The sequence below is a fragment of the Rhinolophus sinicus genome, linkage group LG09, assembly GCF_036562045.2.
Source record: "Rhinolophus sinicus isolate RSC01 linkage group LG09, ASM3656204v1, whole genome shotgun sequence".
NCBI classification, from domain to species: Eukaryota; Metazoa; Chordata; class Mammalia; order Chiroptera; family Rhinolophidae; genus Rhinolophus; species Rhinolophus sinicus.
The window spans coordinates 260,404-271,948 of record NC_133758.1 but is presented as its reverse complement, the minus strand read 5'-3'; the positions used below and the strand labels follow the sequence as shown (position 1 = coordinate 271,948).

At 55.5% G+C, this 11,545-nt stretch overlaps 1 protein-coding gene and 1 pseudogene across 1 annotated transcript in view; both read left to right on the top strand.

Annotated features, from left to right (window-relative positions):
- Nucleotides 1-1,670: 1,670 nt before the first annotated feature.
- The window catches only part of KCNG2 (potassium voltage-gated channel modifier subfamily G member 2), a 36,875-nt gene continuing 27,000 nt past the window's right edge, over nucleotides 1,671-11,545 (top strand). Inside the window, 3 exon segments of the mRNA XM_074339792.1 lie at nucleotides 1,671-2,057; nucleotides 7,747-7,993; nucleotides 10,656-10,713. The gene's annotated coding sequence lies outside the window, so the exon portion shown is untranslated.
- On the top strand, nucleotides 11,176-11,515 carry LOC109437017 (large ribosomal subunit protein eL34; annotated as a pseudogene).

Genomic DNA, 11,545 nt, shown 5'->3' with positions numbered 1-11,545 from the left:
GTTATATTTGGCTTCAGAAAGGCCTTTCACTGTCTCCATCAACACTGCCCCCCCAAAAGTGTAAAATGTGCGCTGTCAGAACCTTCTAGATGAGGACAGAGATCAGGCCAGAGGCAAGCTAGTGGTCAGCACCAGAGCAGCGGAGAGCCCCGCCCATTCTCCAGGCCGCCCTTTGAGGACACTGCATCCATGACCTTGGCTTAAGGACGATGTCATGGCCTGCTGAGAAGGCACTCACACACTGCACGACAGTGTTAAGCTTCTGAAACACCTGACAGACTCACCGAAAAGGTTAGCAGAAACCAGCAAAAACTAACACAATCAAATTGACTAGGACTAAATTGTAATGTGCTACACCTAGATTTTAAAGGGCCACGTAACTGAAAATTATGGATCAGGAAAACTGAAAAAACAACTGCACAGGTAGAGACTGGAGACATCTAGAGATTTTTGTTGACTAAAACGCCAGAGTTGGCTGAAAATGTGATGTGCTGTCAGAAAAGGCTGGCGGGCACTTTGGTTGGATATACAAAGGTATAGTGTCTGGAAAAGGGAGGTGATGGGCTTGGCCCCATTTGTATGGCCACAGCAATCCAGGGACTTGACACAAGGAGCAGGGCCTGGGTGGCCTTGGGTCTGGAAATTTCCTCCCATGAACAACAGTAAGGGACTGGGGAATATTTAGCGGAGAAATCATACATCCTTACCTATGTAACTAAAACTGGCAGCAGCACAGCACTCAGTATGCAGGCACTGTCCAGTGCTGTCCGCGGGTTATCTTTTGCTTATTTACGTTTCAGCCAGTGTTTCTCAGAGTCGGGGGGCTTCTGTGTTCAGGGGAATGTCGCCTAGTTGGCCAAGCAGCTACAAATACCCATTCAGAGGGTGGCGCGTGCTGGGAAAGGCAGATTCTGCACCGGCTGAGGAAGACTCGCTAACAGGCGCCAGAAACACTTCCTGAGGGAGGTGAGGTCGTCTCCCAGGGCGGGGGTGGCCAGGTCCCTCTGACTCTAATCCAATTAGAGTTTCTATGGAGGAAAAGCCTTCTTTCCGGGGCCTGGGTGTTCAGCTCAAGCTGCAGAACACTCACTTCCTTCTTGTAAATGAAGTGATGAAATCCCTCACCAGGGCGAGCCTGGTGATCCAGAGCCACCTGGCATCGCTGGCCCCGCACCGCAGGCTCTGCTGGTGCCCGGCGAGTGTCTGCAGACGCCAAGTGGCTCCCCACGTGGAGGCCCCTTCCCTGCCTTTCAACCCTCGGGTTGCTTTGGTTGTGAGAGGGGGCTCTATGCCTCCACCCCACTATGTGTGTGAGCACGAGTGTGTGAGTGTGAGTGCGCCCGTGTGCCTGTCGCGTTGGTGGACGCGGTGCGCAGGGCGGGGTCTGCGCCCTGTGTGCCCCCGATAGTTCTCTCCCAGTGGACACCGCCCGGGGCTCCGGGTAGCTGCGCCGGGGTCGGCTTGCCCTCGGGACCCGAGGCCGGGCGCAAGGGGGCGCCGCGCCACCGCTGCGAGGTGGATCGGCGGGGCCCTGCGGGGCCGGGGGCGGCGCGCGGGGCGGTGCTGGACTCCGCGGGCTGCGGGCTCCGGAGACGCCGCGCTCCGCCCGGAGGAGGCCGCCGGCCGGGCGAGCCGAGAGGCAGCCCGCGGAGTCCGGCGCCGAGGTAAAGTTGCGCCCGCGGTGGAGCCGGGGTCTACGCCGGAGGGCCCCGGGACACAGCAGGGAGGGGGGCGGAGAGGGTCTACACCGCAAGGGCCTGGGCCGGAGCAGGGCACAGGCACCCGTCCCAAAGCGGCGAAGGTCAGGCGCGCGCAGTTTCTATCCAGTTGCGCGGTGGGGTGGGGGCAAAGGAGATTGGAAAGGGGCGTTTGAAGCGCCCTGTCCCCCCGCCCCCCGCCCCTGGGCCACCCGGGGGCGGGGCTGTGCTGGGCGCCGCCCCCAGCCCCCTGCAGGCTCCGGCCGCTCCGTGCGCTTTCACGGTAGTCCCGGCGGCCGCAGCGGGAGCGTGATTCCTGCTTCCGTCCCGTCTGTCCTCGTCGGATCTACCGGAACCCAGGTGCGAGCAAGGACTGGAGGGGCAGAGCGACGTCCGCTACCGGGGGTGGGGGTGGGGGGCACCTAAGTGGGGTGACCGGGTTCTCCCGGTGCATGCCCTGGCTGGGTTGGTGTGCACTCCCGGCTCCCGCGCAGAAGGGGCGGGACGTGGGCGAGTTCTCGGAGGGCTGGGGCCCTTTCCTCACCCTTCCAGCTGCCCCTTGGTGGTGAGGTGGACGCCTCCCGCTTACAGATCTACACGCGCACACACACAAACACACGCGCACGCACACACCCGTACACACGCACACTCCCACGCGCACATTCACATGCACACACACACGCACGCGCGCACGCGCGGCGCCCTCCCGGGTCTGTCGTCTCCGGCCCTGGCGCCCACCGTGGCGAGGACCTGAATGGGGAGAGGGAGCCCTGCTCCCCCAGCAGCGAATTCTGCAAACTCGGAGCTGGACATGCCAGACCCCGGCCAAGGGCCTCCCCAACCCCCAGCACTGGCCCGCGGAGCCGGGTGCGGGGGCTGGGGCGCAGGGAGAAGATCAGGGTCCGGACAGTGGCCCTGGGGGACGAAGGGGGTGGGTGCTGAGGAGGTCCTGAGCTTCCGCGCGGATGGCAGGGACGTCGGACAGGGCGAGCTGAACTCTCTCTGCGCCCCTAAGACTCCTCCAAGCCCGCGAGTCCCCTGGACTCGGTGACGCCGCGGCGTCCGTTTGATCGCACGTGTGTGCGCTCCAGCGGTTTTGGAGCTCCTCCATGTCGGGTTAGCTTTCTGGTTTTTGGCACTTGGAACAGGGCTGCAGTCGGTCATGGGCTGTGACTCCCTTTGTCACCCCCTCCAAAACTGCAGCCCAGAGCTCGGTGTGGGCTGGATGGATTTGACTAGGCCTTTACAGTTCCAGAAAGTTCTTCTCCCCTACCTGGGACCTCCTTTCTCCCTCCCTTGGCTCCTGGAGTGTGTCACAGGTGGGTGTTTGGAGCAGGTGTTGTAACGTGGCTTTTGGCTCTATTGGTGCATGGGGGTGAAGCTGGGAGGTGGTCTCTCAGGATCCCCAAGTGCCAGGGCTGGTTCACTCCTCCGCCCTGCTCAGGCCAGCTGCTGAAAGGGGGGTCGGTAGGGTGAGCTCCCCAAGGCAATCCTGTCTGCCAGGCCTTGGAGGCACAGTGGACCAAGTCGGGAGAGGTTTCCCTGTGTGCCGAGAAGTGCAGCAAGGGTCCTGCAGACCCCAGACAGCTTCAAGCAGAAGGAAGCATGTCCCCGTCCAGGCTACACAGAGCGGACTGCTGGCCACCAAGGCTTCACTTGGTTCATTCTTCCCACTTAGTGGATGGGATGGAGTTGTTCTGGCTTCCCTCAGATGGTGAATTTGGGGGCACCGTGCCACACTTGGGGGTGCATTCTGCTTGGCTGTGGGTCCTGGGTGCAGACCAGCCACACACACACTGAGGATTATACAGCTTTGCCAAGACTATTATATCTGTGCCTCAACTGGGGCACATTATGAGAACAACTTTCAGATTCTTTCTGAGGCCAGTGCCAAATAGTGTTCTGATCCCTTTCCTATTCGATGTATATGTTCCAATGCACAGCGGGTTTTTTTATACCTTGAGATTTCCATAATTTAAGAAAAAACCTGGGTGTTTTTGTCGGCATGGGAAGGAAGGGAGGGAAGCGAGTTCTCGCTGGTGCAGAGCGGGAGGCTGTGCAGTTTTTCTTCTCAGTGCCTGCACTGCCAGATGCTCTGAAAACATGTGCTGCGGGGCTAATTGAGTTGTAATGAAGACTCGCGAGTTGCTGCCCCGCGTCCAGCTGCAACTGCGTTATCATAATTACAGGTGTGTGCGCCGTAATTAACAGGCAGGCAGAACACATAGGTTGGCAGGAAATGACAACATGCTGGGTTTGCCCTGGCAATGGCAGGGGGTTCAAGCGCCTCCGGGGGTTTGGCAGCCCGTCCCCTGCCTCCCCCAGCCCACGGTTTGGCTGCGCTCCCTGGGAGGCGCCTCTTACTCAGGCACCAGGAGGGCAAGGCGGGCTGAGGGGTGTTTGGAGTGGGATGGTGTTCTGCTTCTGTAGCGTGCGGATATGTGGGGGTGGGAGTGAACAGGAGCAGATGGGGCAGCCAGGATGTGTGGGTGCTGGGGGTCGGATGAGCCAGGAAGGAACGGCCCGGGGACCTGGGAGAGCAGGATGGTGGGGAGCCCAGGGGGTCTGAGGAGAGTGGCATGTGTGTCTAACTGCCTGGGCACCCATGTACTGATGGGCAGCGTGAGGAATAGGGACAATTTAGGGCTGAAGTCATGGAGCCCCCCCCCCCCCGCACTGCCTGCGAGGTCACTCACCATCAGACCCAAGAGAGGTGTCATCAGGAAGCCAAGGGACCTAGGCCCAGGAGGGCAGCCACGCAGTGCAGGGAGCCCGCTGACCGCCAGCCCACACACCAAGGGTCAGCCTGCAGAGCTTCTCAGGGACACAGGCCCTCAGCCCCACCTGCTGGCGGAATGGAACCTGCCTTTGAACAAGGAACTGACCTGCACAGCACAGTTTGAGGGTCACTCGGCCACATGGGTGTCAGGCAGGCACCAGCACGTCCTGTGGCCACCCCACTCTTTCCTGACAGCTGCGCCAGTTCTCCTCAGGCCAGCTGAAGCCTGGGAGGACGGGCCGGCCCTTGCTGCTGACATCCTGCCCTCACCTGTGGGCCTGCAGCCTTCCCTGGGCTCTGCTTACCCAGCTTGTCTGTTTGTAAGAAAACTTTGGAAAGCAACTGAACCAAATGTCAAGTCGAAATAGATCGCTGCGAGGGTCTGCTCAGAGCCACGGTGCAGCTCAGCCTGTCCATGTGACAGGTGACGGCAGGCTGACCAGCAGTGCACAAACTGCTTACCGGAGCGCCGCTGTTAAATGCCTGCAGAGCCAGTGGGCGCCTTCCGGTGAGGGCAGGTGCTGTATCTCCGGGAGATGAGCAAACACCCCCGACCCCTGTTAATTCATATCTTCTTGTTCCTCCCATGTCAGATGAGAAGGCTGGATGGACCAACGTCTATCCCTCTGACTTTCAGAGGAGAGAGGTGTTGAAAACAGGACGTCGAATACAGTCAGTCTAAATGAAAACACTCATTGTTTTAATTTGATTGTGTTTAGAAAAAGACTAACCGAAATGTAATGTATAAATGGTACAGAAGACCTTTATATTGCTTTATTGAAATCAGGGAAGCTAAGGCCCTGACAGAATTCACAAAGCAAAGCAGCGGCCACGGTCCCTCCTCCCAGCGCAGCTCCTGGGTCCCCTGGTGCTCTGTCATCCAGCCCCCAGCCCCACGCGGCGGCTGGAAATCGGGCCTCTCTTGATTTGGCAGTTCATCCCCTTGCCTCCCTGCTGCACCCCCCAGGCCACACTGTGCTGTCCTCAGGACAACCAGCTAGGTGAGGAAGGCAGAAGAGAGCAGGCGTGGCTGAGCCAGGCAGCGGTTCCCAGAATTACTGGCCTTCCAGGATTTTTGTTTTTCACATTGGGGAATATTGGGGAACAGTGTGTGTTTTTCCAGGACCCATCAGCTCCAAGCTCAAGCTGTTGTTTTCAATCTAGTTGTGAAGAGCACAGCTCACTGGCCCATGTGGGAATTGAACTGGCAACCTTGTTATTAAGAGCTAGAGCTCTAACCAACTGAGCCATCCAGCCGCCCCCAGTACTGGGATATTTTTAACCTTCTCAGATATTTAAATGGTGGGTTTAAATCTTAGAGTAGCCTTGGGTGGTGTTGGGCACGTGACAACCAAAGGCTGGAACTATGGGCCCAGCAGAGCCTCAAACCCCAGGCTAATGTGGACGTTGCGGACATTTCTACTGAGTTCCGGCTTGAAGAGGCAAATTTACTTTTGTGAAGAATTCCTGCAAAGGCTATGTGGCCTTGTGTCCCTGACCCGCCCTCACTGGCCTCAGGGCGTGTGTGGGCAGACACCCGCCTGCCTCCAGCTGGTGTGGCTTCCAGGGCTCCCTGCCCAGCTGGGCATCCCCACGCTTCCCCCATGCCCCTCTGTGCCTAGAGTCAGTGCCTGGGGCCGACTGGCGTTCCCACTGGTAGAGTGCTAACCAGGCTTTCCTGGGAGTCTCCTCACTGAGAAGGTGGTAAATGCTGGTTTGCAGGTTGTGCCTGCATCTCTGTAGCGTGGTAGAGAAGAACAGAAAGGATCAGCCTTGTGTATGCCACAAGCACAGTTTGGTGTCCTGGGTTACCACATAAAACGTATTCCTTACTGTGGGTTCAAAATAACAGAAAGACCCCACCCAGCCTAGGCCTCCAGCTCTCCTTTACTCTACACTCAGCTGAGTGGGTTTAGAAATTTCCAGAAACACTTAGTTGGGAAGCCGAAGGGGCACGGTTCATAGAGGAGGACGAGGGCCGGCCCACTGCCCCAGCCCAGGGGGCACCTTGCGGGCGCCCCTCCCCCGTAGTCTTCCTCCCCCAGCCCAGCCAGGTGTGATGCCCCCACATCCGCTCTGGGCAGAGTCGGCCTGACTGTCCAGTGGAGTCTGACCAAGTCCCTGAACTGGCCAAACCTGCGTTTGTGACAGCCAGGGAGAGGGTGCCCTTCCTGGTTTCTTTCCTTTGGGATGGAAGAGGCTCCCATGAATGTACAGTAACAGGAGGACAGTGGGTGACAAGTTTTACATCTATATATTTTCTTTAACATCATAGCAATTAATGCACTGGAGTGCAATGCATCAGTGAAATGAAATACATTAAAAATGAATGCCCGTTGTGCCGACTTTCCGATGAGTAACTGGAGGGGGCAGGCTTCAGCAGCCTGGGTGGGGCGGGTGCTGGCCCTCGGATGCAGGCACAGCCGTGTCCCAGCCCTCCCTGCAGCACTGCACACGGCTCCACCTGCATTTAGCTTGTTCACAGTTACTTCGAGAAAATGACAATTTCTGACTGTGAACAAATTTCTTTGATTTTTTTTCCGCCCAAAGGAAAAAAAGACATCTTTTAGATGAGGAAAGATAGGAAATATATATCATTGGCTTCTTTAATACTCACCAAATTAGAAATAGAAAATTCTGGAGTCTCAGGAAATGCAGACGTGTGGGAGCTGGCGGGCAACACTCAGGATAAACAACTTAGATGTTATCTCGGGAAGCGTAACGTGTCATTTTCTAAGAAACTGCAACATTGGTGGGCTTCCTGGGTGCTCGTTACTGCCCGGGAAGCACGGGCCTCCTGCCCTGCCAGGCTGAGGACAGGCCCATGTGTCCCAGTGGAGTTGGCAGATGACAGCCTGTTACGTGAACTGTAAGGAGATTGTGTCACACCAACGGAATGTGACATCGAAAAGAGATCAGCACTGAGCCCGAGAGACAAGTGGAGAGATAATTCGTCACATTTCCAGATACAACAAATGCAGTTTTAACCTCCTGTTACTGTTTTTCCTCCTTATAAAAGTACACTTCATCATAGGAGACTTGGAAATACCGATTGAAGAGAAGCATGAGTGTTTCAAAGCCTCCAGAGGTAATGGCTCCTAATTTATGAGGACAGTTCCTCTGTCTCGTTCAGTGTTTCTGTGAGACTCACCCCATGTGTTCGCACACACACACTCTCACTCGCCACCTCCATGCCCACCCTCCCCGGCCAACCACACAGCACAAACCTAACCTCTTCTCTTTGTAAGTCTTTCCGAACCTGTTTTACAGTTGAATTCCCACGGGAGGGAGAAAAGAGGAGAACTTTGCAAATGGAATCTGAGGACGCTGCCTCCCTGGCCGTTGCAGCGCCCCACCTGTCCCCAGCCCTGCCCTGTGCGACTGGCCACTGCAGCCACCAGGGGCTTAGCAGCTGCTGCCTCGGCTGCTGTCTAACCAGTGTCAGAATGTAGCCACCCGTTTAGAACTACCCACAAACCACCAAATCTGCAGTGGTTGTCTGGTGATGGCACTAGAGGTAATTTTTCGTTGTATTTATTGTACTGTCCAATTTCGCATTTTCCCCATGGGTTAGTTTTATGGCTGAAAACTTACTTTTTATGAGATGAACATCTAAGGCTCATTTAGGCAAATGAACATAGAAAAAAAAAAATGTCAGAAGCGTCCTTTGGAAGTCTGCACATGCCAGTATAGGGAAGTGTGACATCTGTCCGGCAGCCGTCTCTCCAGACCCAGCAGCTGACCAGTCTCATGCGGTGTTTTCTGGAAGGCACGACCTGCACATGCTCCCTTCGCTGAGGGGAAGCCGACTCAGTGGACTGACATGATGACCCATTTTGGCTAAGTTTGCCCAGTAGTGCTGTGCCTGTGGGGCAGGCTGCACAGGACTCAGGGCCCTGCTTCAGGGGGAGTCAAGGCAGAGCCCCCCAGGCTTGTGGTCTGGTGACCCAGGATGCCGGAAATCATTTCTATGCCCCACGTGAAAAGCTCTAAGCCCGACTGACACAGCTCCCAGGCTGGCCGCCTCTGCTCTCTGTCCCCTGGATGCCGAGTGGTCATTACTCAGCGTGTAGATGGCACAGGAATGAGACACTCAAATTCACATCACTGTTTTTCTTCCTGAAGTGGATGTAGGCCGTTTCGAACTGAATGAAGAGGCTGTCAACACGCATGCACATGGCGGGACAGATGCATCATTTGTTCTTCCTCATAAATGTGAAATCACCCCGTAAAGACCTTCTCATGGCCTGACGAGGGGCCTTGGGGGCGGTCACTGCCCTTGAGTGAGGGACACCCCTCTGCAGGGCGGGCGTGTGGGTGAGCAGCGAGGGGCCTGCACACCGTGAGGACAGAGCCAGGCCGAAACAGCGAGCGCACTGTCCTCAAGCAATGCCCGGGTGTAGGCTGGGGGCTGCAGCCAATCTGCAGAGGTCGTCAGCTCTGCTTACAGCCATGAAGCCACTTTGTCACATGCACTTGTCACATACATCACACATGGCTGACACTTCACACAGGTTGTCACACAGGCTGTCACGCTGTTGTACGGTCAGCAGGTGTTCGGTCTGCCCCAGATGGCAGAGAAGCGGCATGGCCCCAAGGACCGGCCAGGCTGCTGGGATCCCCGAGGATACACAGTCCAGCTGCTCGGAGCCCAGGGCCCAGCCCCGTGCCTGGCTGAAGCACATGCTCAGTGGACACTGTGTTGAATGCGAAATTCAGGTGTGTGAATAGTCAAGAGGCGACAGAAACAGGGTAAGGACGAAGAGGAGAAGAGGGGCGCGTGAAGCAGCTGCCGGGATGGACCCCTGATCCTCCAAGGCCAGCAGGGGCGGTGGCCACAGAGGGAGCCTGGAGGTCCAGGCCACAGGTGTGGGAGCAGCCCACAGGGGACACGGGTCAGCCGGTGCCCAGGAATGGTTCAGGACACGGCGTCAGTGTGGGCTGGTCTCACGGAGCCCTTGTGACAGGCATGACCTCACTAGTCCTTGGAAGCTTTCAGGTGGCTGTAGAGGTGCGACTGGGGCTCAGGTCAGGGTGGGGAGCTGGGAGGGAGGGCTGTGCAGACCCCGGCTCTCGCCACCCCCGCATGTCCCCGTCATGGTCCACCCCGGGCGCTGCACTGGGCTCCTGGTCTGCACGGCGTCTGCTCCGGTGGGGCTGCGTCCCTGGGTCGTGAGCCGTGAGCCATCTGGGGAACGACTGGAGTGTGTCTGCGCCCCGCTTTACAGATGGGCAGGATTCATTGGGCCCACACAGCCAGCAGGCCAGAGCTGGAGCCCATGCACCGTGTAAGACGCAGAACCTGCCACTGCAGCCACTCGGTGGCATTAACGATGTTCACCATGCTGTGTGCTGTCATCACTGTTTCCAAAATTGTTTCATCACCCCACACAGAAACCGGCTGCCTGTTAGCAGTCACTCCCCAGTCACCCCCCCCCCAGCCTTGGTGACCTCTAACCTACTTCCTATCTACGTGCATTTGATATTCTAGATGTTTCATGCAATATTGGGCCTTTTGTGTCTAGCTTATTTCACTTACAGTGTTTCCAAGGTTCACTCATGTTGTAGCAGGTGTCACTGCTTCATTTTGTGGCTGAAAAACACCCCACTGCGTGTATATCCCACCTTTCATTTCTCCAGTGTCTGTTGGTGGGTGCTCCCCCCTTTTGGCTGCTGTGGACATTGGCTAACTTTACCTGGGGAGTCACCACTCCAGGTTTTGGGGGGGGATGCATACAAGTGGCATCGCTGGGTCGTGTGGTAATTCTGCATTTGATCTCCCAGCGCTGCATCACTTCACGTCCTCACCGGCCGTGCACACGGTTTATGTCTCCACAGCCTGGCAGCACGGGCGACTATCTGTCTTTCAGATTCTGCTCATCCCAGGATTGCTAAGTGGGAGCTCACGCGAATGGTTCTGGCTTGCATTTCCCCGCTGCCTAGCAAAGCCAAGCATCGTTGCACGAGCTTGCTGGCTATGGGTGCAACTTCTCTAGAGACATGGCTGTTGGGGTCCTTTGCCCATTTTTAAACTGGCTTGTTTCTCTTTTTATTGCTGACTTGTAGGACTCTTCGTATTCTTGATATTAAACCCTTATCAGATATGTGATTGCGAATGTTTTCTCCTATTCTTTGTTTAATTTTTATTAAAGTATAGCTAACATACAACATTATATCAGTTTCAGGGGGACACCATAGTTATTCAACATTTATACACCTAAAGAAGTAATCACCATGGTAAGACCAGCAACCATCTGACACCGTACCAGCTATCACAATAGTATTGACTATATTTCCCATTCTGTACGTTACATCCCCATGACTTATTTGTTTTGTACCTGGAAATGTGGACCTCTTACTCCCCTTCACCTTTTATCCCTTTTCTAATTTTTCAATTACAGTGACATTCAGTATTATGTTAATTTGAGGTGTACAGCATAGTGGTTAGACATTTATATAATAAGAAGTGATGCCCCTGACTAGTCTAGTACCCATCTGACAACATAGTTATGATCATATTACTGACTATATTCCTTATGATGTACCCTACATCCCCATGACTACTGTATAACTACCAATTTGTACTTAATTCCTCCCCTTTGTTCACCAACTCCCCCAACCCCCCTCCCATCTGGCAACCATCAAAATGTTTCTGTATCCCTTTTCTTCTTCTGGGGATAGTGTCTACAGGCATTCAGAATGGTCCAGCGTCTGACATCCATCGGAGGCTGCCCTACAATACAGCTTCTAACAAAACTAGGTTGTCCCGAACCCCTGGTGATAGAATTGTTTACCTTTATGCCAAGAAGGTGGGGAAAGCACCAAAATCTGCATGTGGTGTGTGCCCAGGCCGACTTCATGGAGTTCGTGCTGTGAGACCTAAAGTTCTGATGAGGTTGTCTAAAATGAAAAAACATGTCAGCACGGCCTATGGTGGAATCATGTGTGCTAAGTGTGTCCGTGCAGGATCAAGCGTGCTTTCCTTATCGAGGTTGTGAAAGTGTTGAAGGCACAAGCACAGAGCCAGAAAGCTAAATAAAAAATGAAGCTTTTTGGAGTAATAAAAACA